General features: G+C 41.1%; 1 long non-coding RNA gene across 1 annotated transcript; it reads left to right on the top strand.

Moving 5' to 3' along the window:
- The first annotated feature begins 4,299 nt into the window (after positions 1 to 4,299).
- LOC144587802 (uncharacterized) lies at positions 4,300 to 25,573 on the top strand. The gene is made up of 2 exons (XR_013542952.1): positions 4,300 to 14,525; positions 24,191 to 25,573. It is a non-coding gene; the product is annotated as an uncharacterized LOC144587802 (long non-coding RNA).
- The last annotated feature ends 965 nt before the right edge of the window (positions 25,574 to 26,538 follow it).

The following is a 26,538-nucleotide window of genomic DNA, read 5'->3' as shown; positions in this document are numbered from 1 at the left end:
TGCCACTAAGTTCTACCTTCTAAGTATGCCTCCCTTTGAATGTGGCTAGTTTCTAAACACCCGATTGTTGCTGTTCCTATGTTTTTATAAATTCAGCAACAACCATGTTTCGCCTCTTCAAAATATGCTACTTCTACTTTAATACCTTTTGTTTCTGGTAACGGGCTTTTAAAATATGTATTGGGGGGGGGGGAAACCCAGCTGTAATCTAATAATGATGATCTTTTGTTTTTATTGCCTTTTTCTTATCTTTGGATGTAGTCTTTAACAGATCCTTAATGTGTGGCATCTTGATATTTATATATCATTGCCCTATGAATTATTCATTGTATTGTATATCTTTTTGAGACATGGTCGATTGCTTATGTTCCTGGCTTTTCTATTATTGGTGCATTTTGTTTCAGCTTGATGTGCACAGCCTTGAGCAGAACATAGGTATGGAAATGTTGCATATACATAAATGTCACCTTCACCTTGAAATCAAACACACATTGTAATCAAAGACATGCACAGGCATTTATTTTCCTATACAAAATTTTCAGAAATTAAAGAGGAACACCTGTATCACAGCTGCAAACAACCAAGAAAGTCAATCTGAATGAGTTCTCTAAGTCACCTGTTTCATCTGATTGAGCTTGCTCTTCATTTCCTGCCTTCCTAGCTATTCAGGTCCAGGGTTCTAGAAGATGTATTATTTTCACTGCTAGCAAACTGAATGAACATCAGTGGATTGGTCCCTAAAGCCATTGCATCATGTAACAGTAGCATCAGGAAACTATCCAATCGGAGGACACGTGCAATATGTTCTGGATCAACATCTTTCCTTTGGAATTTGCAGTGAGCATAGCGACACGGAATATGTCAAGCCGACAGCTCTGGGGACTGAATTCTTTCAGATGGGTGGAGTAGGAAACAGCAGTAGCAGGTGTTGGCATCATAATTAGACTTGCCCACTAATAGATATGGGTGAACAAAAGATGAAAACAGAACGCCATCTAGTGTTTAGTGAGCACAGAGCAAAACCATGATTATTGAACTGCAAAATCACTCAATATGATCTTAACATTTTCGGGGTGGGGGGATGGAATCACTTCCAGTGGGAAGCTAAGCACCAGCTTATACGGTATGCAGCCTGTTACAGTATGTATATGTTGTCTTTGTTTCAAAATGACCCAGCAGGCTGGGAATCCTGGAAGAGCAGGGCCTAGACAGATAAATTTGTCAATGTCAAGAGTGGCATCATGGCGATTAAATGCCCGACAGTGCATTCTAGGACTTTTTTTCCCCACCTTCAGAATATGGGTTCATAGATGTTGTCTCTTGGGGAATGAACCTGGAGAAGTTGCTATGTAAGGTGGCAGAGCACTGGGGTCAGTGGCCAAGCTGCTGCCACCTCTTGTCTGCCCTGGGAACCACCCACCAATGGAACTGGAAAGATCTTGCTGCTCTGCTCCACCTCCATAACTTGCCTGCTTCCTGGCTTGACAGTTCAAGAATGCCTGGTTTTAAGGGGTGCCTTGGAACTAAGACACTGAGGTAGGAATGGCCGAAAAAAGAAGGAACAAAAAAAGAAAAAACTATATTGAGTGTATCTCAGATATGCTAATCAAAGCACAAGAAGCCACCACATGGGTTGTCTCTATCTCTATCTCTGTCTCTGTCTGTCTGTCTGTCTGTCTGTCTGTCTGTCTGTCTGTCTGGTCTGTCTATTTATTTGTTTGTTTGTTTGCAAGGATGCACCGCTTTCACGGTCCTTGGCTCCAATGACCACTCAAAAAACAACAACAACAAAAACTGGCATTTTTGACAGAGGCATCTGAGAAGTGGCCCAGCTATGTGTGTGAAGCAAATCAACCAGGTCTTCCTGGAACAAGCAGCTGCTCTGCCACCTCCTCTTCTTTGTCAACTTGAAGCGGGTGTTGTTACCCTGCTGTCACTGCCATAGCTGCCTATAGTCCTATAAAATACATGATGTTTGGGACCCTGTTGCTTAGCATAGTAAATTGCACTAAAGCGCTGAATCTGTGAGCAAATAGTGAGTAAACGCCTCCATAAGTTCCATGGGCCTACTCTGGTTATGACTTACTTTAGTGTAGTAACTCACAACTAAAGTAGGCCTAATTGAATCAATGGAGATTACATAAGAGTTAACTCAAAACCCCCACTGATTCAATGGGCTTATATTCCAGTGTGACTTGCTGCTTTTAAGCAACAGGATTCCAGCCATTATGTCTTTTATAGGACTTTTGTAAAGCTCAGGTCCATTCAAGACCAAGCCACCTCCAAATAATTTGCATTATAAGAAGGACATCTCAGAACAATTTATTGTTGCTGGGAAAGTCAGTCTTCCTTTTGCTAAGGTGAGGACTGAAGCAAAAAAGAAAAAAACTGGGGCAGGTAAGAGATGATGTCCTCATTCCTGTTAATCAGGTCCAGGTGCTTTTGACCTGAGAGCCTTAGTTCCACTATAATATCAACTGCAGGTTATCCAGTGATTTTCCAGTAGATCTCAATCTATCATATAGCCTTCCCTGGCTTAGAGGGCCCTTTGCCTGTTGCCACACACATCATCTTCCCTCCATTATGTGCCTATTGAACAAATGGAATCCAAGCAGGGGATGGTGTGCTTTCAGTCTCTGAGGACCACAGTTGCGGATTTCTAGGGAGAGAGTCTGAAGCTCAGACACTGCCTCAGAACCATTGGCTCAATCTCTGTTTTCTGTAGCCTGCACTGGTGGGTCTTCTGTCATGACTAGTCCTTCCTTATGTACAGTAGACTGGAAATTTTGAGCTGAAGCCCAGGGTGAGTGGGAATCATGGCAGAACAGCAATGTTAATGTGGGCTCTGTATTGCTGAGAGTGTATAGCCTTGCGCGGACTGAGCATGAACTCAGAACCAGAAGACACACATTTTTTAAAAAATGACATATGACTGCACAATATCTGGCATTTTTTCCCCCTAACATATGCTAAATGTCACTAGGTGGATAAATCTCAGATTGTTTGGTGGGATTCTTTAGACTGAAAAGGGAAAGGGAGGGGTTGCTATGCAAACCGGACAGGCTGAAGCTGTTCAGTCTTGTCAGGAACAGCCGCAAAATGTCACCTCTCCTTGAACAAAGAACAAATACGCTTGATTTACTCAGTACTCCAGCTGACCTGACAAGCTTACCACAAGAGAATTCAAAAAGTTCAACTTGGATTTGAACTATTTGGTCAGCACAAGAACCCAGTAGTGCTATCAAATTGACTCCAGGTTTGAAGCAGCCAGTAGCAAAATGCCTTCTTAATTTAAATACCCTACAATACTCCAAAGGTTTGGGAGCATTGTAGGATATACCGTAGGATATATTGTAGGATATACAATTGCCCAATTGCTCTGCAGCACTGTGGCAAATTAAAATGGCTGCTCCCAGTGGGTGGGACTAAATGAACATTTTCTCATGAAGCATATAACTTGCAACTCAATTCTAGGCATGTCTCCTCAGGAATAAGTGCTTGAGCAACAACCATCAGGCTGAACAGCACAGTTTAGTCCTCTAAGTGTCTTCTCAGGAGAAAGCCATAATACAACAGCTCCTCGACCTGCAACGTACAGGTCAGGCCTATGTAACAGCTTCCAAAACCGATTAGAAATACATTTCACAGAGACATGATAACATCAGGAAGCAAAGTGAGTGAATGCAGATAAAAGAGGACTGTGTAAACTGACAAAGTGGAGCCTGGATAATACAGCCCAGCATTCCGAAAAAAGATCAAGGACAGAATCAATCCCTTAAAAAGCAGACAGAACCATCAAGCACTAAGGCTGATTTGTGAGACAAGAAAGATGAATGATGCATAGATTTGTCTCATTCCTTCCAAATGAGTCACAGCCATGTAGCCAGCTATACAGGTTCCAAGCCCCAGGAAGCCTTTGCAGCAACATCTTGAAGTCCAGGCAGGACAGACAAGATCCAATTGCTGTTCAGGCTTGTGGAAAAGAAGCCATGTTATATTAGGCCGCTCAGCTAAACTGAGCTTGTTGTACAGGTATTTGAAAAAGAATGCACGTATACCATGCATATTGGCCATTATCCTGTTCAGTATTTACAGTTGCAGAGTTTGAAGTTGAAGTTGCCATGGCGAGTTGACAGGTCACGTGATCACACATGTGACTGCACATGCTGGCTGCCTTGTCAGGTGGCCACAGCAGATTCTGCAGTTGGGGGTAAATATTGAACAAGATACTGGCCATTATATTTTCATTAAAAATATAGCAGCCTTCATGGTTCATATTTGATTATTGGGCTTGGGTTAGCCTATTCCTTCTGATCACAGGTTAAGAAGAACTCTATAAATAGATGGCCAGAATAGAGCTAGAGTGATTGGAAGAATGTAAGGTTTTTAAAAGGTTGAAAATGAGTGATCTAGCTAATTTAAGTGCTTTTCGTTTACATAGCATCTTGGTGGAGGCCATTTAACTACATGCTGACATCTCCCACTAGGACAAATGCACATTACGCATCCTTAAATCTGTTTAGTATGTGGCCAGAAACATGTTTCAATTATACAACAGAGATTAACATTAGTCAGGTCGACTTATTTGCTCTGTTATGCTCTTCTTGTCAACAATCAATGTGCTATGATGGTCTTGGTACTCATCAATGTTATTTGCTTCCTTACTGTGCTCTTCCCCTTTCCTTTCATTCTGAATGGATTCAGAAAGGTCTCCCTTTTAGCCAGTTCCTATGGATGGACTACTGTGATCAGACTATACAATTGTCCCACATAAACCAATCTGTGCTGCCCTTTAATCTCCAGCAGCTGCAAGGACTACATGAGAAAGTGGTGACAAAGAGAAACAGGAAACGCTCTTCTCTCCAGGCAACACCTGCTTTACAGGAAGGAAAGAAATTTGACAATAGTATTGAGCTGAGTCTATATTTAGTCCAATGAATCATATGCTTTGGTAATTGCTAGGATAATCAATAGCATGCCAATGCATATCAAATGGCTTTCCTCACTGCAAACAGATTAAACTATTCAGAAGAAAGTTGTCAGACTAGATTTTCAAAGTCTTTCCAAGAGGGATTGGTGTGTGTAATTTTAGCTTTGGGTATACATTTCAACTCCAAAGTTCATAAGCCACTGCTGGAAAAAAGCAGCTGACGTCTCATCGGACACACTGATGGACATTCTCCTTTGTTCTGAACCAAGGTCACTTGTCTTGCGGCTTTCTTTCTGTTTCTTTTCCTTGTTTCTCTTTGTTGACTTACTATTTTGATTAGAGCCTGAAAAACTAATCAACTGCTACTTAAAATGCTTTTTACATCCAGTGGCAGGGTGTTTAAGTTTCTGTGTTGATTAATTTTGTTCATTTCAGTAATTACACTGTCTACATTTACTCATAACTTTGAAGAAACTAGCTATACATAATTCATCTCTTCTATAACAAAGGTATAATTATCTTGCATTTTGATCATAGTAAAAGGAAGGACGACACGGCTCCTTTTGTAAATATAAATTTGTTTATATCAGTGGGGTATATGGAGGAGAAAATGCTGCAGGAAAAATATGAATTAAGTGCTCACACACATCCAGAGCCATGAGGAGAGACAGACAGATGGACAGACAGACAGACAAAGACCAAGAGAGTGCTTCTCCAAAATGTTTTGCAACTTCAGTAATCCAAAAGAAATCTTCCCTCACTTGCTTTCTTCATTTCTCAGGTACTTAGAAAAAGCAAATCAGTGTCTGTGTACTTCAGCATTATCCCCGTTCAGTTCATTAGGACGTATTCCCAAAAAATAAGTTTAGCCTGCAGTTTGACACCTATGAACTCAGCAATTTGTCTCTTTGAGATGAAAGCCTTACTTCTGGGCAAGAGTTGTAGGACTATAGGCTTACCGCAGGAATAAGTGTGATTGAACTCAGATGGGCTTTCCTCTGAATACGCTGGCAGGCAGGATCACCTGTAGAGATATTACACAGAAGCATTCTTGATACTACTGAATTCTGAAGCATTCTCTTTTTTGATAACTACCTATACGTGCCTAAGAACAATTGTACCTCTTTAAACCTTCCATAGTAAATGTGGGTGTATTGTGTGTTATCAAATTTCAGTTTTCAAAAGATAGAAAACTCAATCTTTCAGAAAAACACACACCCTGGTTTATGAATATGAAGTTATGTTCTGGGATCTTCCTTTGCTTGATGCCTCTTTGCAAATGATAATATTCATAAGAGGAGATCACACAGACCATCTTGACTGCTGACTCTGGTGTCACCATCCAGACTGGCCTTTGCTATATAAAGCTTGGCATCTATTTTCCTGCTGGCTATGCAGAAATGATAAGGCACTGTGGGGCCATTTCCTTGTGTTTTGACTCATAGACACAGAAGCAATACAGACATTTCTTGAAGGACTGAATATTTTTCTTGTCAGAGGTGAGCTTTGGAAAGACAATTAGTAGAAGACAATTACTGTAGTAGCTAATGAAAACATATATATGGTTGCTGTCTTTATGGTTCTATGATTATTGTACTTTTATTTATTCTTTTTAATTTGCTTTAACCTTATGTTGTAAACTAATTTGGACATTAAGGTAGGAGGACAACTAAATAGTTGTTCAGATTGATGAATAAGTCTGGCTTATAACCATTTATGTGAACCTGGATATATAGCTTTAGGTTAGATGCTTGCTAGTTAATCCTATAAATGCCTCCTGTATCCATTACAAGTTTTTCATGTTAACCTCTATAGTAATATCTCTTAACACCTTGCACAGAATAACCTCCCTCTAGTGCAGATGTTCTCAGTGAGCCCTAACCCAAGAAAAAAAATGTTGCAGGTGCCTCCCGTAACGTACATACACAAAGCCAGGTGGCATTAAGAGTAGTATTTCCTGTGATTGCAGAGCAGGAGTGTGAGAAGGATGAAAAGGGCATTGGAAAAGATATAGATTAAGAAGCAGTTCATTTGCAAAGAATAGGGGATTACCTCTGTGACTCATCAGAGGTGTGAGCAACACCAATGGATGTATGAGTGCTCAAGAAGGAAGTTTATAGGTTCCCCAGTTATTTTTATTTCTTCTTACTTTGAGAATTGGTTAGGAATTCAGAAGCTGCTTTTGGTCAGGCCATGGACTCCTGTTGCCTGCTATTGTTGATTCTGATGGCCAGCAGCTTTGCAGGACTGTAAGGAGGACTCTTTCCTAACCCTACGTCTAGATCCCTGCTATTTTAACCTGTTGGTCTCCCACCCATGCCCTAAGCTGGTCTAACCCTGTTTAGATTCCCAAATGAGATGAGATAGGTGCAATTCGGGCATTGTGCTGGCTGGCTTTTACTTGGGGCCAGTCCTACTATTAAGCAGACACCTTGAGAAGCAGACAGGCTTCCAGGGGTAGGTAATGACAGAGAGATATTAGGAAACAGAATTTATGTGTCATATACATAAATTGTGTGCTGTCAGGTCAGTTCCAATTTATAGCAGTCCCTTCCAGAGTTTTCTAGGTGTATAGCCTTCAGAAGTGGTTTACCAGTTCCTCCTTCTGGTGGTGCTCTGAGATTGTGTCACTTCCCCAAGGTTCTATACGCTAACTCTTCTCCCAGGAATTGAACTCCCAAGCCCTGGGAGGAACTTGCAACATCTCCAGCCAGCTATAAGTTCAGCTTACATTGAGCACCATCTGCTCCTCCAAAGTAGGTTTCTGCCCTTGAGCTCAGAGGAAGGTGATGTCCTGTTGCCATTGGTAAAGTCAAAACCACCACCCAATCTGATCAGCTTCTGAATGTAGAATGGGAGTGAAGATGGGCACTTTGCTTCAGGAAGGATGCGAAGGGATCTTTGTGGGGCCCAGGGTTGGGTGTCCTCCTTCTCCTATACCTTCAATACTGGGATACCTCTGGTTTAACCCATGCCCCTTTTACCCATGGAAGATGCCAATAGGACTGTCAGCCACAGATACAGACTCTAGTTACCAATGGAGATTTACAACACAAATGGAGAGAAAAACACTAGCCTGGGGGACCCTGGGGCTGCAGAACCTTTTGCAAGCTTCAAGGCAAATAAAACAAAGGTTACGGCTAAAGTAAAGGAAGCACGAGAACCTGTAGGGGTTGAGGAGAAGGCAAGGAAGGAATAAAGGGAGTAAGTGAGGAGAGCAGGGTAGTGGTTACACTGGAGCCTAACTGGGGGCTGGAGTCAGAGGGCAACCAGTAGTGGAAGGCAGCAAAATATTTTAGTCAAAGCCAGTGTTTATTTAATGTGTGCTTTCTATTTGTTCTTTCCAGACTGGTAAGAGTTTTTCTGCACTACAGTTCCTTTTTTATAGTCAATTTTAGCAATGAAGATTGTCAGTAGGAACATTTATTACACACAGGCTTCATAGGTCTAGGGACTTTGAAATTATGAACAAGTTAAGCCAGCAATGTCTGCTGGCCGGGGAAGGAAAAAGGAAAACTTGCTTTTTAGAAACATTGTCTCTCACATAACTGATCATAAAAATATTATGCCCCAACTACTTTCTCTTTTTTTTTCAAGTAAGATTTTGCTTCAGGAGTTTGTATTTCCTTACTTTGAGAATGGCAGGTGAATATTCAAAATGCACCCTTATGGAGAACTTTCTCTAACTATAAATATTGTCAGGTGAAGGCTGGAGTTCAACTCAGATAACAGCTAAACTCTGGCCCTGCCAGACTTCCTGATATTGTACCACTTCCTTATTGCCACATAAATTACCCTACCTTTAAATTATCCTCCTTTGGTTTTTTTTCCAGATTTCCATTCCATTTCTCATTCTAGTCCTGTGCAGAAGGGTGGTTCAGTTCCTAGTGTGCTTGGCTGCCATCAGCCCAATTTAAAGCACACCTCTCCGAGCCAGAGTACAAAAATCTAAAATTCTTTTCTGCTCCAGCTAAGGAACAGCTTGGCAAGCAGCAGGCTTGCACTGGGATAAACATTATTGTACAGACTTAGGGTGTGACTACACAGTGAGGGAACTGTGGTTTGATCTGCTTTAATGTGCAGTTTCTCAAATCAACTTTCAACTGGTTAAAGTGCTGTAGCCATCCAAGCGACAATTTGCATGAGTCAGTAGGGACAGAGCCAAATTGCTGTATGGAGCTGCAACAGTAGAAGGTGCCTTTCACAAGGTGCTGTCATTAGGCATCCTTCAGTCTCGAGAGACTATGGTAACATGTAAGGAGGACTTGGAACAGTGTCTAGTGTGGCTGAGAAGGCCAATTCAAGAGTGCAATCCCTTCCACACTGAAGACAAATACAATATGTCCCCTGTCCAGCTCCCTGATTTTGCCGGATTTGGGGCTGCCTCTTTGCCTCAGCCTGCTGGACAAGTGTCTCATCATATTGGGAGAGGTCATGATGCACCGCCTGCCACCAGGCTGAATGCACAGATGTCAAGGTTTCCCATCTGTTGAGGTCCATTCCTAAAGCCTTCAGATCCGACTTGCAGATATCCTTGTATCGCAAGTATGGTCTCCCTCTGGGGTGATTTCCGTGCACTAATTCTCCATACAGGAGATCTTTTGGAATCCGACCATCAGCCATTCTCACGACATGCCCAAGCCAACGTAGATGTCGCTGTTTCAGTAATGTATACATACTAAAAATTTCAGCTTGTTCTAGGATAACTCTATTTGGAACTTTGTCCTGCTAGGTGATACCATAAATGTGTCAGAGACAACACATATGGTACGTGTTCAGCTTCCTCTCCTGCTGTGCACGAAGGGTCCAGGAGTCACTGCAGTACAGGAGTGTGCTCAGGACACAGGCTCTATAGACCTGGACCTTGGTATATGCCGTCAGCTTCTTATTAAGCCTTACTCTCTTTGTGAATCTAGAGAACATGGTAGCTGCTTTGCCAACGCGTTTATCCAGCTCGACATCTAGGGAGAAAGTGTCAGCGATCATTAAGCCAAGGTACACAAAGTCATGAACAACCTCCAATTTTTGCGTGGAGATGGTAATAGAGGGAGGTGAGTCCATGCCCTGGGCCATGACTTATGTTTTCTTCAGGCCGATTGTTAATCCAAAGTCTTGGCAGGCCTTGCTAAAATGATTCATGAGTTGTTGGAGGTCTTCAGCAGAATGGGCAACAAGAGCTGCGTCATCGGCAGAAGAAGTCCGGAGATAGACACCTTCTGTTGCCTTTCCAAAGGTGTGTTTCAGCATGACAGCAAAAAAGATCCCAAACAGGGTCGGAGTGAGGACACAGCCCTGTTTCACTGGATGTCAAAGGGATCTGATATTGAGTCATCAAAAACTACAGTGCCCTTCATTTCCTCATGAAAGGACCTAATGATGTTAAGGAGTCAAGGTGGACATCCAATCTTGGGAAGTATTTTAAAAAGGCCGTCCCTGCCAACCAAATCAAAGGCCTTTGTGAGATCTATGAAGGCCACAAAGAGTGGTCAATGTAGTCACTCCTTAGGATTCATTGGGTTCGACATTTTTGCTGTCCACACAGTCATTCTAGAAGCAATAGTTTTTCTAAGAAAACACCTCCTGCAAATGACCCTGCTCTCTGGCCATTTATCAGAATCCTGAAGAAATTGCTTTTAGACTGCAACTTCCAGAATCACCACCACCCCAGCCTCCATTGCCAGTGGCCATGGTTGCTAGGGGATACCAGGAATTATTGTTGAAAATTTACCTTTTCTATAGTCTACCATTTGCAACGTTCTGGTATCATGAATCTAAATTTTGGAAGCGTTGTGTGGTGTATTTGCAGGCCTTCGGTCCCAGGTGGAATAGGATTAATGCAGACACAAGGCCTAAGTGACAATTGGAAGTAGAAAGTTGATGGATGCTCTTCTAAACTGTCAAAATGGATCTATTTCAGATGCCGGGGGAGAGCAGACTGGGAACTAGAAAATCCATAGTCCAGTCCATGAATGTTCATGTGCATGGAAAACATCTGTCTAAGTTTTTAATCTTTTCCATTTGGTCTTGGCTTTATGTGCAGCTGTAGTAAGTTAATTCATCCCTGGCTGAATGAGACAAAGCAAATTCAGTTCCACTGCCTCTAGTAGGCCCCAGGAGATATATCATTGATGAGTTTGCACAGCTCCTAAGACCCGGTCACATATTAGATTAAACCGTTGCTATTCACAACACTGAGAACTAATTGCTTGAATGGAAATAAACTACTGTATACTGCTAATACAGAATACCAATACCTAAAGATAATCTTTCCACTGTTCCCACCCAATTTCATACATTTTAGAAACAGGCAGCTGATTTACATTTTTCAGTATTAGTGGCGGAAACGTAACTCCCAAGACTGATATCATATGAACCAACTTTCAGCCAAGAAAGAATTCTCAACACTGAGCTATACATTCCAACAAGCAGGAGCCTGTGATGGAAACGATATGCCAAAACTAACAGTCAAGACAACTCCCCCTCCCCTCCAATACTCTTAAATTTATATAGTCTGCTCTCTGTTTAACATATACTATTGGAGTTTTTATTGACTAGGATTGCAGTTTTAACCATACCTATAAGTATCATTGGACTCTTCAGGAATTGTTTGAGATTTATGTCTGAATAGAAGAAGGGGTTGTATCCAAAACCTTGAAAAATTAATCAGTGTTAAGTTAAAGCAATTCTCTCTCTCTTTCAACAACAACGTGTTGTAAAGTCAGTTCTGACAAGGGACCCTTTTCAAGGTTTTTCAGGTACCTAAAGAGTACTCAGAAGTACTTCTTCAGGGTTGTCCTGGGACTGTGCTGCTTGCCCAAGGCCACACAGGCTGGCTCTACTCGCAGGAGGCATGGAGGGGTATAGAAAGCCCAACTTCTGGCTCCATAGACAGATACCTAAATCTATCCAGCCCGCTTTCAACATTTATAGTCCATCCCATATCACAGGTTACAAAGCTGTATAAAGGGGTTGAGCAAGAAGTAAAGAGCGGTAAAGGAAGAATCACATTGGAAAAGGTCCAGATATTGTCGCACTTAGAGCAAGTCCAGCAAAAGAAATATGCCTATCCTAAGTTTCTAAGTATGGTTGATTCTGGATTTAATTACTGTTCATAGTATATCACAAAGCTAGTTCTGCAACATACGTGGATGCTGTGATGGAAGATTAAAATGCTTATTATGTGTACAAATTAAGCTTATTACATAACACGGTATTTACCTATCCCATCAGAACAAACCAAGTCTTTTGTTCACAAAAACTGTTGTTAGTGGGGAAAGCTGCATAAGCCTAACTTGTCTTCCAAGAACTGCAACACCCATTAGCTGTGATACCCTTATAATCAAGGTATCTGTTCAAAAGAGTAATGCTATTGAATTGGGACAGGAGGTATTCATATTAAAATAGTTATTTTGGGAGCACTGAAACTACAGTTAATCCTCTTTGGTTGAAACACACCTGGCCGGCCTGAACAGGCTTCTCTCTAAAACCAGAGGTTATTAGGACATAGGCTCTTACTGATTATTAGCTAGATCACGAACGAGTAATTATCTGATGACCCACCAAATGGTGAAGTAGTGTGAGAGTTTATTTATTTATTTATTTATTGGATTTATATACCACCCCATAGTGCTACAAGCACTCTCCGGGCTGTTTACAATTTTGTAATTATATAGGCTACACATTGCCCCCCCAGCAAGCTGGGTACTCATTTTACCGACCTTGGAAGGATGGAAGGCTGAGTCAACCTTGAGCCGGCTACCTGGGATTTGAACCCCAGGTCGTGAGCACAGTTTTAGCTGCAGTAGAGCGTTTTAACCACTGCGCCACGAGGCTCTTGTAATTTTTAAGATTGCAACTTCCACAATACCTCACCAGTTGAGCTACACTGGCTAAGACAGATGGGTTTGGTAGGTCAAAAGCAGCTGAAGTGCTACAGTTGCCCATTCCTTGAGATAGCTGATGGATAAGATGCTATTTCCCCCTCTCTAACCGATGTTTTTCACCAACTACTCCCATGGCTGGCTGAACAGCTCAGTGATTTCTGTATCTGGCTGTGGAATCAGAGGCTGGGAGTTCAATTCCCCACTGTGCTTCTTGTAAGTAGACCCAATCTGTGTGACCTTGGGCAAGCTGCACAGTCCCAGGACACCCCCAGGAAAAGTGAATGGTAAACTACTTCTGAGTATTCTCTGTCTACAAAACCCTGCAAAGGTTTGCCATGTCAGAACTGACTTGATGGCATGCCATTATTATTATTCACCATATGCATGGTGTAGAAAAAATGATTAGGGGGAATTTTTTCTTCCATCCTTACAATGCTGGATCCCAGGTCTTTCATGGAAGGTGAATAGTGAGAAATGAGGAGAGATCATTTCTTGTCTCAAAATAAATGTGAGTTTTGTATTAGCACGCCTGCTGTCGTTCTGTGGAGTAGAATACCTGGAGATGTGCTTTCTGTCTGTGGATGGAATTGCATTCTATGCAGTTGATGGGTTTCCCATGGTCAGTATTTGAGAGATGGATGTTTTCAATAAGATAACTGTGTTAGGTTTGTTTCAACATGTGAAATACAAACAAAACAGCTATGGCACTTTTAAAACTAACAGATTTATTGCAGTGTCAGCTTTGATGGATTACAATCCACTTCCTCAGACACAGGAATCTATGAAAACTCACATTGAAATAAACCCTTTAGCCTTTAAGGTGCCACAATTTTTTGTGGATATGTAACAGGTAAGCGACTCTCTCACACATACATATATACATCTTTAATAATAATTGTTTGCCGTGAAGTCGATTCTGACTTATAAAAACCTTTTCAGGTTTTTCAGGTAGACAATACACAGAAGTGGGTTCCCTTCTTCTTGGGTGGGTGGGGGGCATCCTGAGACTGTGCAGCCTGCCCAAGGCCACCCAGGCTGGCTCTACTTGTAGGAAACACAATGGGTGAATTGAACTCCGTATCTCTGGCTCCGTAGACCGATACCTAAATCACATCTGTTTATGTACTTGCACACACCTGTACATTTGACACCAAACATTGGGATGTTTAAAGGCATATGCAGGAAGCAATGATATTCACCATGTGAAATACAGAACTGTTCCGGGCACCACAAGCTAGCAAATGAATTAATTAAAAATATTTTAAAGACAAAATTATGTATTTTTTCCCTTCAGGTTGATTTGTTTTATCTTGTTGGCGACCCCCTTGCACCGTTTGTGATCTCCCAATTTCCACTAGAGGGAGCATTGATAATTCTTTGATAGGAACACAGGAGTTGATGAAGGATCTTTTACTTCCAAGCACAGGCATAGGCTCAGGTTTCTTGCCTGAGAGAGAAAACGCTTCCTCACATTAAGGCAGTGTTTTGCCTTACGGGTAGAAGGGTGAAAATAAAAGTCACATCATGTGCATATAACATCACAAGGGTGGCCAATATTGTTATGGATTGAGAGATGTTTTGCAAACTATTACCCTAATGTTGAAGAGGTTGCAAACCAACCTAGAACTGTGGCTGAAATTATTTAGTGAGAAGAGAGAGTGAGTTTGGAAAAGCAGCATATGCAGAAGAACCACTGAATAAAGGAACAGCAGGTAATCACTGAAAATTCCTAATCTTGTATTTGATTCAGAAGATAGACAGTAATAAACTAACAAAGTAACCTATAACATGTTCCTTTTTTTTGTAACGAGGACACAATGGAATTAAAATTTCAAAAATACCGTATGGAGGTGGTAATGAAGTTTGTAGTTTTGGTGTAAGTACTTACATTTTTTTAAAAAAGATTTTTTAAGAAGTTATTTTTAAAGGAGATTTTAAGATGTTTTTAGGCAGAAGTTTTATGCCATTCTTTCTTGAACAATCCATGCATCTTGCTGGGGAAAGGGAGGGAAGAAGAGAGGAAAGACGGCAGATCAGTGACAAAAATTTAATTGCATATGTTGTTAGATTACATGCCTTAAGGACATCCCTGTGCAACCTGACACCTTCCAGGTACGTTAAACTACAAATCCCATTAGCTCCAATCAGCAGTTGGATTGTGGGTTTTGTATACATGTAAACAACGCTAGATTGAAGCAATCTAACTTCCCAAAAAGCACTTCAGAAGGAACCACTACAAAATGGGTCACTTGTGGGAGACAGCATCAACCTGTGTATTATATGTTGTCCTCTTTGTCAATATTAGCAGAATTATTAACACAACCACAGCTTAATATAAATAAATTTGTATCAATGTGTTAAATGTCCCAACATTAACATGAATAGATTAGATATTTTAGCTCAGTGAAGGTTAATAATAAACGTTAAACTTCCATGGGTGTTGTGGGGCAACTCATCGGCAACAGTCGGACACCCTTCTTCCAGGTAACATGTAAACGTTCCATTCTATCGCCTCTACTTCCCCCAGCTGCACAGCTATTTCCCCTCCTTAAGGTTTTCTATTCTCCCTTTCTCTTTCTTAGCCTTGGGTTGAATGGCCGCCCGGTATGGTTGCCTCATCTCTATTTCTTCAAGAGGCAATTTCATCTTGACTCTCTCTCAAGCACAGGGATCCTCCATTTCCATCCATCCCCATTCCAATGGTATATCCTCGTCCTTGTTACCACTCCTTTCCTTCACTCTCTCCTCCCGTTCTACCTCTGTCTCCAAATCCACCTCTCCTTTTAGCTCTTCCTTTTAGGCATCCATCCCAACCATTGCTTTCTTGCTCTTTTGCTCCTTTTCTTTCCCGCTCTTTCCCTCCTGCACTCTTAATTGGGTCATTGCAGGTAACATCGTGTAAACAGTTTCGTATCCCTCAGTAGTAGACATTTGAGGGGACAGCTCACCCTCCTCGTTCCTGGTGGGGCTTGTTCCTTCTCACACTGCCATATTCCAAGGTATATGGTATATTATACAGGTATCAGCCTATGCCTAAGAAAGAACAAGTCTTATAGGAATTCATATACAGGGGTTACATACACAATCCAAATGACTGAGTTGCAGTAATTTTCACAAAGGAAGTACCAGCCTCTGCTGTTAGACAGTGTGCAAATAGAATGTCTCAAGCATGGATTTTTGGTGTCATAAAAGGGCAGACAATCATTACTCGTTTAAGTTGTTATTATTGTGTTTCTTTGCTGCTTGGGGTGGAGAGATTTGAATGTGACATGTTCTTGCTAGACTTGATCCTCTTCGGGTGCTCTGCATCCTGACCTGAGTGGGTAGGGGCACTATTTCAGGCTCTGCCTTAGGCATCAAAATGCATTGATCCAGCTGTGTAAAGGAGCAGAGAAGCAAGATTACAGACTCCCATTTTTGAAGCAGATTTCATCTTAAGGATCAAACCACCCGTTCACTAAGCACGCAACCAAATCTTCACGGCAGGTCCTAGGGGCAAGGAATATGCTATCCGAGGAAGCATGTTTCCTTAGATACAAAATGTTGTAACAGTCTTTTTAACATCTATATATCCTTAAAGGAAAGCATGTGGTTGTGCAACAATTAATGAGAGGCAGGGATAGAATATCTGCCATGCAGAAAGGCCTTTAATCAAAGCCTTTGCGGCATTACTGCGGCATTAAGGGAGAGGCAAAATTGCTTTGAACTAGAGTTATTGATTTCAGTGCCAGCAGAAGCTGAACTTAGAGCGTCTGAAGACAAAACTGCCCTGTGACTTGGCTTTGAATATGGGAAATAAACTGGAAAAATACTGCAGCCTGAAATGACGATATTACAGCTGATATAATGAATTTGGGGATCTGTGTTCTGTCTCTATGTTAGTAACAAACAAAACAGAGGAGCAAATAGGTATGGTGGTGAAACTCTTTTAATAATCTTCTCACGGAGCACTTAAAAATATAAAATGAAAATATAGAAAAGAGAGGGAACAAGGGTAATACTTCCAATAATAAAGAGATTCTTTTGGTTAATTGGATTGTTACACAGTACAAAAGGATGGGAATTATTTTGGAACTATAGTACAGAACCATTCACAGTTTCCTGAAATTAAACAGAAGTGATTCCACTGAAATCTAGCAGATCCTCTCAGGGAATGAACATAGGAAACTGCATTAAACACAGGCAAATCTTGACAACTCTGACTGTCAGCAGCTGTCTGTAGTCCCATCAGCTGATACCAGATCATTTAAAGTGGAAATAGCAGGGGTTGAACCAGAAGAACCTCGTAGAAAGCATGAGTTCTGACACTGAGTTCTGGTGCTTCCTTAATCTTTAGGTGTCCATGTGCCCAGCAAAAAATGGAGATGATTCACTATCAAAATGGGGGGGGGGGGGAGAGAGAGAGATTTGCACAAAATGTGCAATACAAGGATCCTGATTACTGTCGTTTAAACTGAAATACCATGTATTTTATACAATGGCTAGTTGGCTGCCCAAGGAACACTAACTGTTGATGGGAAATATCATGGCTCCTACCCTCTGTTCTATGGCTCTTAATTATTAAAAACTTGGACTGGGAAATCATTCAGATAATAAACTAACTTCTGTAAAGTGAGACTTAGCTATTTAAACATCGTGAAATTTCTGACTGCTCAGAACAGATACCTTGCATGACAGAACTCAACCTTTTCTACCCTGGTGCCAGGCAAGATGTACTGGGAGTTGTAGCTGAAAATATTTGGAAGAAACAGGTGATATAACAGATCATGATGATAATGAGGAGGAGGAGACAATGGCATCAGTTGTGGCAAGCATCTAGAACTCTGTGCTTCTTAAAAATGCTGAAAATTAGAATGCATGGATATGTACTGTTGTACATACATGGACTTATTTGATCAACTATATTTAAATGAAGGGACGTGGTGCTGCTGCAGGTTAAACAGCAGAAGCCTCTGTGCTGCAAGGTCAGAAGACCAGAAGTCATAAGATCGAATTCACGTGACTGAGTGAGCTCCCGCTGCTTGTCCCAGCTCCTGCCAACCTAGCAGTTCGAAAGCATGTAAAAATGCAAGTAGATACATAGGTACCACTTTGGTGGGAGGGTAACGGTGCTCTGTTTCTACTCGTGCTGGCCACATGACCATGGAAACTGTCTTTGGACAAACACTGGCTGTAAGGCTTGGAAATGGGGATGAGCACCGCCCCTTATAGCCGGGCACGACTGGACTAAATGTCAAGGGGAACATTTACCTTTATATTTAACCAATAAAGCACCATAACATCTTTCCCCCTGCTGTTTGTTAGTTTTCATTGGTAAGGAATGGAATCTTCTTGGTGTAAAACTAAGCCCAGTCAGGAAATTCTTAACAATACTACTGCACAACACAAAATAACTTTTCTCGCATGACAGTGTTTTGACAGGAAATAAGACTCCACCCCCACTGGCACAATTTTCTACTGGAACAAAATTTTGATTGTCATCACACACACACCCCATGTTGACATAACTATAAATCTGGAAATAGTCACATCTTTCTTGTTGGAATCTGAAATAAAACTCTTCTTTTCCCTCTTTGGAAGGGTTGTGCTTGCTGGCTATGAATTCATCATGGAAAATTTCCCCTTTTTGGAGCCTTGCAGGCAGGTCAAGTTTTCTTCCTGATTCAGAACAAAAAGTGTAATTCAGGTCAGGAGTTTGGAATTTCCTGTGGGATGGGAAACCTGATTCCTGACCAGTTCTAAAAGGTTGCAATAAAACAGACAAGGATCATTTGTTCCTCTTGACCACTCCGGTTAGTGAGGGATTTAAAATGCAGGAAAGAAAAGCTTACTTATGGGACACTCTGCAAACCGGCTGAAAAAGAGATTATAGGAAAACTTGGCTTCTGTCATGTATTGTAGAAGAATTTGTGTTGTCCAGTATTTAAAGATGCAGGCTTTAAAGTCAAATGAAATGTGTCCTGTGCATGTGCATGAAAAGTGGTGCAGTTTTCATACAGCAGTATGTACACAGATACAAATATACCCCTTAAATAAATGTGGGGATTGCTGAAAAGATTTGAGGAGCAGTGATGCTACTGTGTCCCACTTAACCATGCATGCAACTGTTTTTTGTATTTGTAATTAAGTCATGGATCTTTCTCTCACACACACACATAAACATGCACATATGTGTGTGCATACACATTATTGCAGAGAGAGCGAGAGAGAGAATGAGAGGCAGAAAGCTGATGTTTCAAATTAGTGAAAGACAACAACAACAACAACAACAACCAACATTAGAACTGCAGAGGTGGAAGGGACCCTATGGATCATCAAGTCCAGCCCCTGTCAGGGAGGCACAGTGGGGAATCGAACTCCCAACCTCTGGCTTCTCAGCCAGATGCTATATAAGTAACCATTTACTGTGATTATCCTAACCGGAACCACTACCACATTAATTCAGGAATTCTAAAACTTTCTGCCATTCTCACCATATTAATGTGTGAAGCACATGAATTGGGAATCCATGGTAAAAAGTGTTACATTTATCTGTGCCCCCAAAATTATGCCATTCCTCTGGAATGAGACTGGTTAGATCCAGGGCCAAGTGACCTTGAAACTGACAGGATGACTCTCAGTCAGCGACTCATTTTTCTGCCAGGTCTACCCCATAATGTTGTTTACAAGGACAAAGTGAAACAGAAGTGAACCATGAACTCTCACTTGAGTTCACTTGCACAAAAGGCAAGGTAGAAATATAGCGAAACAACTAAATGACTATCCATGGATAGTCAATCCAACATAATCAGGGGAGTCAATAGAGGATGGAAACTCCACAAGTAGAGGAAGCTCCCTGCTACAGAAACTGTAGGGAACATAGCAACTGTGACCAGGGAGACCGGAAGACAAGGATAATTTTGGGCATGGCACTTTTGCCTCTAGATGTTCTAGCTTAAAGACTGGTAGACTTAAGGCTTGCAGAGTCCACTTTGATTTTCACAAGAACCTTAAGATCCATCTGTTGGAGCCAGGTGCAAAATAGGAGGGCCTCCCCTGAACTAGAACAAGGGTTTGCGCAGGAGTCATCCCACACACAAATCTGCTCCTGTTTTCTCTCAAACTTGTTTTATTTCATCACCCTAATTAGATTTCTAGCTGGCTGGATAGACATGGCTGTCAGTTCAATTCCCCACTTGTGTGGGCCCAAGGCAAGCTGTATAATACCAGAGTGCCCTCAGAATAAGAGAATGGGAAACCACTTCTGAGTACTCTGTTTATCTAGAAAACTCTGGAAAGGATTGCCATAAGTAGGAATTGACTTAATGGCATGTAATTATTATTTAATTTAGATTAGTGTCATTAATCCACAGACAGCTGGAAATCCTTCATAATTGTCTGGATGCTATTTGGAGATCTTTTGATCTTGACCTATCTTCTCTCCTGTCTGAGACATGCTACCAGGTTAAACTATCAATTGCCATGTATGCTCCCCTGTGCCTAATTATATAAATATTGCATAAGAGAAATTTCTGTGGTCTAGTTTCAAAGGAAACCAAACAAAGGGTAAGTGCTGTTGATTTTTACCACTCACGGAACTGGGGCACAACCAGACATAGAGTGCCAGGCCTTATGACTTTTGTCTACATAAGCAGAAGGAACAATATGGAGTCTTGTGGGAACTTAAAGAGTAAAGGTAAAGGTAAAGGTTCCCCTTGACAATTTTTGTCCAGTCGTGTTCGACTCTAGGGGGCGGTGCTCATCTTCGTTTCCAAGCCATAGAGCCAGCGTTTTGTCCGAAGACAATCTTACGTGGTCACATGGCTAGTGCGACTTAGACACAGAACGCTGTTACCTTCCCACCGAAGTGGTCCCTATTAATCTACTCGCATTTGCATGCTTTCGAACCTCTAGGTTCGTGGGAACTGGGACAAGTGACGGGCGCTCACTCCGTCGCGTGGATTTGATCTTATGACTGCTTGGTCTTCTGACCCTGCAGCACAGGCTTCTGCGGTTTAGCCCACAGCGCCACCACGTCCCTATAACTTAAAGAGTACCAAATTTTATTTGGGATACCCAAGGGGGTGTAGTGGATAGAGTGATGGTCTAGAATTCATGGTTGGAATCCTCACTCAGCCACGGAAGCTCACTGAGGGTGTGGAAGTGGTAAAACCACTCCTAAAATATCTCACTTACCTTGAAAGCCCAATCAGGGTTGCTATATGTAGGTACCAACTTTAACATACACTTCTGACGATTGTAGTCTACTTAGTACTTGATTTTGCTACAACATACTACAACAGTTACAGTAGCTACCCCCTGGAAATAAGTAGAAGAGGGAATGGTAAAAGAATACTCAGTCCCAGACTTTAATTCCTGGAGTAGAAGAAACGTGCCTGTAAGGCATGTTACACCTGAGAGAATTTTGCTCCTGTGTTTGCAGAACTGCCTTGACCCTTACTCATGATGGAAGCATTTCAGTTGTGAAAGGTTTAAACTACAGGACAGGAGCTGAGTAAACAGTTGTAGAAACAGTCTAAAGCATACTTTTAAAATGACCTATCCTAAAAAGGAATACTTGTTAGAGAAAGAGCATGCTGATCCTTATATGCATTCATGTGATGGGAACCCATAATTGTCTGAAGATTCAAGTAAACAGGGTGGAACCAGCCCGAGGCATTCTGCTCCTCGGGACAAAGAATAAAATGTAGCCACCACTCTATTTGCAGAAGAGGGAGACTTGAATCTTACTTCATCCTTAACTCAGGGAGTGTCATGGACTAGAACAAGGGGCACTTCTGCCCAAAATCTGTGGGGAGTCCCCCTCCCCAGCCATGAGCCATTTATGGCCATAGCAATAGGACAGTATCCTCAGCCAGACCAGCTCTCTTAGGGGGATGCAGTACCCACAACTTCTTTCTCCAACACCTCACTGCTATCCTCCAAAGCTGAATGAGGCAACAAGCTCACTCTGCCTAATGGCAGCTGACCCTGACCTCACACTCAGACCAAAAAGCCATGATTTTCCTGCAAAAGTGTAGAGTTTCCCCTAGACCTGTATAGGTGAAATGGCCTGCATAAAATGGCCCTGGCTGATGATTCATTCCAAACAGCAGCTATTGGTACGATCACTGATGCAACTAGGTCCAGACCTTGGGGCAAAAAGCCTTGGCCCCAGTCAGCAGGAATGAGCAGGAGGGGACCTCAACACACCCAAGGAGACATGTTTTAAACTAAAGGAAAGAGCCTGCATTACTGGCTGAAACATCATTGTTAGTGGAAGATTGCTGCTGAGTAAAGCCTTCCTTTCTGATTGGGGGGGGGGGGCACACAACTTCATTTCAATGAAAAAGGAAGACTTTAAAGCCAAGTGGTTTGGGCATCCAGTTGCAGAGTCAGAGCAGTATGCCTCCTTGACAGGGGCTAGATGATGATCCATAAGGTTGATTTTATATTTGCAGATTTACAGCAAATATTGCAGATTTACAGCAAATATATTTAAATCTCTTGGTTTTCTATGTGGAAAGGTGTACAAATGGCACTGATTACTTAGTTTTGTAAGATTCTTGAATTTGGATTCTTAACGTTGTACATAAATTGCTATTTTAACAGTGTGGCCTTTCAGGCCAATGTCTCAGGACAACTGCAAGCATGGACCATCAGTTTCCATTCGAAAATTTCCTATGATTTTGGAAAGTGTGCTACAAGTTGTTCTGAAGCTGTAGCAATGAAGCAAAAATATTCATTTATTCTAAGATACAATCTTACATGTTAATATTTTCTGCCCTTGTCAACAGTTCAAGGTAGCTACAAGGACTCTTTCTTCCTGCACACCAGAAGAGAATTATGTTCACTGTAAATCAATTGGTAGTTCTGTGTTGGGCAGTGTTTAAAGAGACGTTTTTACTATTGCATAAAGACCAACATTCATTTACTGTATGAATTATGGGAGCTGCAGGAGTGATGACACTTAAAATGGCAATAAGGAGCTTAAAACATATTCTTTAAGCTTCCACATTGTGAAAACATATGTTCTTGGCACAGTTCTGGGTATTTGGTTTAAATGATTTTTTTTAATGCACACATGAAGGCAACTTCTCTTTTTTTTCCCTTGACCATAAAATCTCTGATCCTTCCAAACATTTATGGATAACGTTTGGGGTTTCAACGGGAGTTCATTCAGCAAGAGCTCCACAGTATAAGGTATAGGGTAGCATGTAATTTGATGTGCTTGACAGGCCCTCAAACATTTCCCATCTGTTAAGCAATTGGTATGCTATGGATTGCTATACTTCTTTTTGCTAAATATAGTGCACAGTCAATGTGACTCGATGGTGTTGCCATGCCAGGTTTTGACCCTGTCCACAGTAGTACCACAGCTGTGTCAGCAGGATCCAAATGAAAACGGTTCATGCTTGGAAAAGAGCAGACAATGCCTCAGCTATTGTGTGCTCAGCCTATGAGTTTTCTTTTACAGTTAAGATATGAAGTGCTGCCAAATGGCCTTTTTTGTTGCCAAAGTCTTTCCTGTAGCAAGCTGCAGTCTCCTTTCCAGTTGCTACTGTTAGGAATGCTTGGTAAATGATGGAACTCCACTGGCTGCATTGTTCTACCTTCCCTCCACTTGGCTGTACAGAGGTCTTGCATCAGTGTCACTTTGTTTACACATACGTTATATGCAGCCTCCAGCTCTTAGCCCTAAAGCCATTATCCAAATATACTTAAAAACAAAAGAGCCGTATTTGTAAAAGCAATAACAAATCGGGTATTAGATTCCCACCTCTTTCCAAACGCTTTCTTAAAGAATCTTTCTTTTTGTTGTTACTTGCAGTCAAGTTTCCTCTAACTTTGGCACTCCCAAGAATAATATCCAAAATGCCCTGTCTTCAACTCACCTCAGCTCTTGTAAACTCAAGCCTTTGTCTTCCTGTAGGTTGTCAGTCTATCTCATATTTGGTCTTCCTCTTTTCCTTTTGACTTCAGCTTTATTTATTTATTTATTTATTTATTTATTTATTTATTTATTTATTTATTTATTTATTTATTTATATCCCACCTATTTTTTCCCGGCATTATTGTCTTTTCCAGCAAATTGTGCTATCTCGTGATGTGTCCAAAGTATGACAGCTTCAGTTTATTTATGCAGTTTGACTGCTTTATTTTTTTTATTTTTCTTTTGGTTTTGCCTGATATGCTATCACAGACTAACATTACTACTAACATTACTACTTCTTCCAAAGCTTTGGTTTCATCATTTTTGCCTCCAGAGATAGTTCAGGCTCAATTTTATGTAGGACCAATTTATTTGTCTTTCTGACAGTCCAGAGTATCTGCAAAACTCTCCTCTGACACTATATTACACAAGAATCTTTTCTCTCTCTCTCTCTCTCTCTTACAGCTTTCTTTGCATCCAGCATTCACACCCATCCATGGTGATAAGAAATACAAGAATGTGGATAATCTTGGTCTTGGTCTCCAGTGACACATCCCTACCTTGATGATCTTTTTCCAGTTCCTTCACTGTGGCCTTTCTGAGTCTCATTCTTCTTCTGATTTCTTGGCTGCAGTTTGTATTAATGACTGAACCAAGGTATACAAAATCATTAACAATTTCAATTTCTTCATATTAATAATTATAATCACGTGCCGTCAAATCAATTCTAACTTACTATGATCCTTTTCAGGCTTTTCCAGATAGAGAGTACTCAGAAGTATTGTATTTTATTTCTTACGGTCAGGTGATCAGCTCGTAAAAACATATTTTATGGGTAAAACATACAAAATGCAAATAAAAGAATGTATATCAGGTAATTACTTGTATAGTAGTTATAGTATATGAGGAGAATCCGTTACAGCATTATTATAGCCATCCTTTGAACCATTGGATCATCTAGGGCAAACTGGTTTGGACAGTCTCTTTGAGATATAGGGAATCCTTCATACATATTTGTAAGCATTTGTGAACATTTGGTCCCTTCGTCTGGGACCAAAAAATTCCTCTATGCTCAATAAACCACCCTCATGCTAACACCAGTCAGCCTGTGACCTCAAGAGACTATAAGGGAGCACTGCAGTACTCAGAAGTGGTTTACCATTCTCTTCTGGGAACATCCTAAGACTGTGCAACATGCCCAAGTCTGAACAGGCAGGTTCTAATCCCAGGAGGCCCAGTGGGGAATCGAACTCCCAACCTCTGGATCCACAATCAGATACTTAGACCACTGAGCTATCCAGCCAAATTGTCTAATTCTTCTGTGCGCATGAGTTTTATCTTCTTAAGGTTCAGTCAGTCCTACTTTGGCATTTTCTTCTTTCACTTTTACCAGAAGTAGTTTCAAGTCATTGCTGCTTTCTGCCAATAACAGTGTTATTGTGTCTAGCACTGGCTGTCACTTCAGTCCTGCAACTAGTCATATAATAGGGAGATGATTTTGTGATTCCTTTTTACTCCCTGTGTAGATAACAAGATTCTAGCTCAGATATCTTGCAGAGATAAAGAAAGAGCATTTGTTTGATATTTCATATTTTTATACTTATTCTATATGGTTTCTTTCACATAAATGTATCACACACTTTAAAAAACATGTTTCTTATGTATAATAGTATTTATTTACATATTAATTATTTATTTAAATGTTTATACCCTGCCTTTCTCATGAAAAGGACCCAAGGAAGCTTACAGCATTAAAAAAAACAAACAGTACTAAATCTAAGCTTAATAAATTATTACACAATTTTAAAAAGAATTAAACAAATATAACATTAAAACTAGTAGATAAAACCCGTTCTAAAAACACACTAAAAACAACAAAATCATAATAGCCTCATTTTAAGACACCCCTCCCTTAGATAGCCAGTCACTAAGAGAAGGCCTGCCTGAAGAGAAAGGTCTTTGCCTGCTTACCAAAGGGTAACAATATGTAATATAATCAAAGTAGTCCAACCTGGGAAACTGTAATTAAAATCTATTTATCTTGTCTCTTCTTGCCTTGACCTGGCAGAGGCTCTTGAAGCTACTCTCTGCTTTTGTTGCCACATATGCAAAATAAAAGTAACAGTGACCTTCCAGGGTCCAATGGATGAATGAAATATGCAAATAATGCTTTTTCCACACTACAAGTGCTATAGAAATGAGTGATCCATACCAGAGCACTACATATGTGTCTGGAATATGCAGGTCAAGAGGTGGTGAGGGTGACAAACACCAGCGAGCTGACTGAAAATTTGCTGAGAGCTGCTAACTGACTGTGTGAAGGCGCAGCTATAAGGAAACAAGGCTCAAAATCCTGCTATTTTTTCTCTTCATCAGCTCCAGATAAATGGAAAAAGGTGGACAGAACAAATGAATTTCACTTTGGCTGGAAGAGGGCAGGCTGTTCTCTCTCTCTCTCTCTCAAGTCTGCTTTCTGTCAAACAAGGAAAAGTGGCAGCTTGAAGAGTCTATACTGCTGCTCGATCAAGACTTGTCTGCTTCCTGTAGGAGTCATGGTAACGCCTTTGGTTCATGCAGGATCAAAGAACACGAAGGGCTAAGCCGAATCATCTGCTGAATTCTTACACCTCTCTGATTCACTCATGTCTTCTTTTCCACATTCAGCACAGCTCATTTTTCAGTTTCTCCTCAATCAGTCCTGACTCAGCCTAGACTGAATGGATCCACTGGCTGTGAGCTCGTGTTGCCTTATTCGGCTGCCTCCACTGTTCCCATATTTGGTTGCGGAGTTGTGATCATAATATTTTGGCCAG

Source organism: Pogona vitticeps, chromosome 3 (genome assembly GCF_051106095.1).
Source record: "Pogona vitticeps strain Pit_001003342236 chromosome 3, PviZW2.1, whole genome shotgun sequence".
Classification (NCBI taxonomy): domain Eukaryota; kingdom Metazoa; phylum Chordata; class Lepidosauria; order Squamata; family Agamidae; genus Pogona; species Pogona vitticeps.
This window is presented reverse-complemented; position numbering and strand designations above follow the sequence as displayed.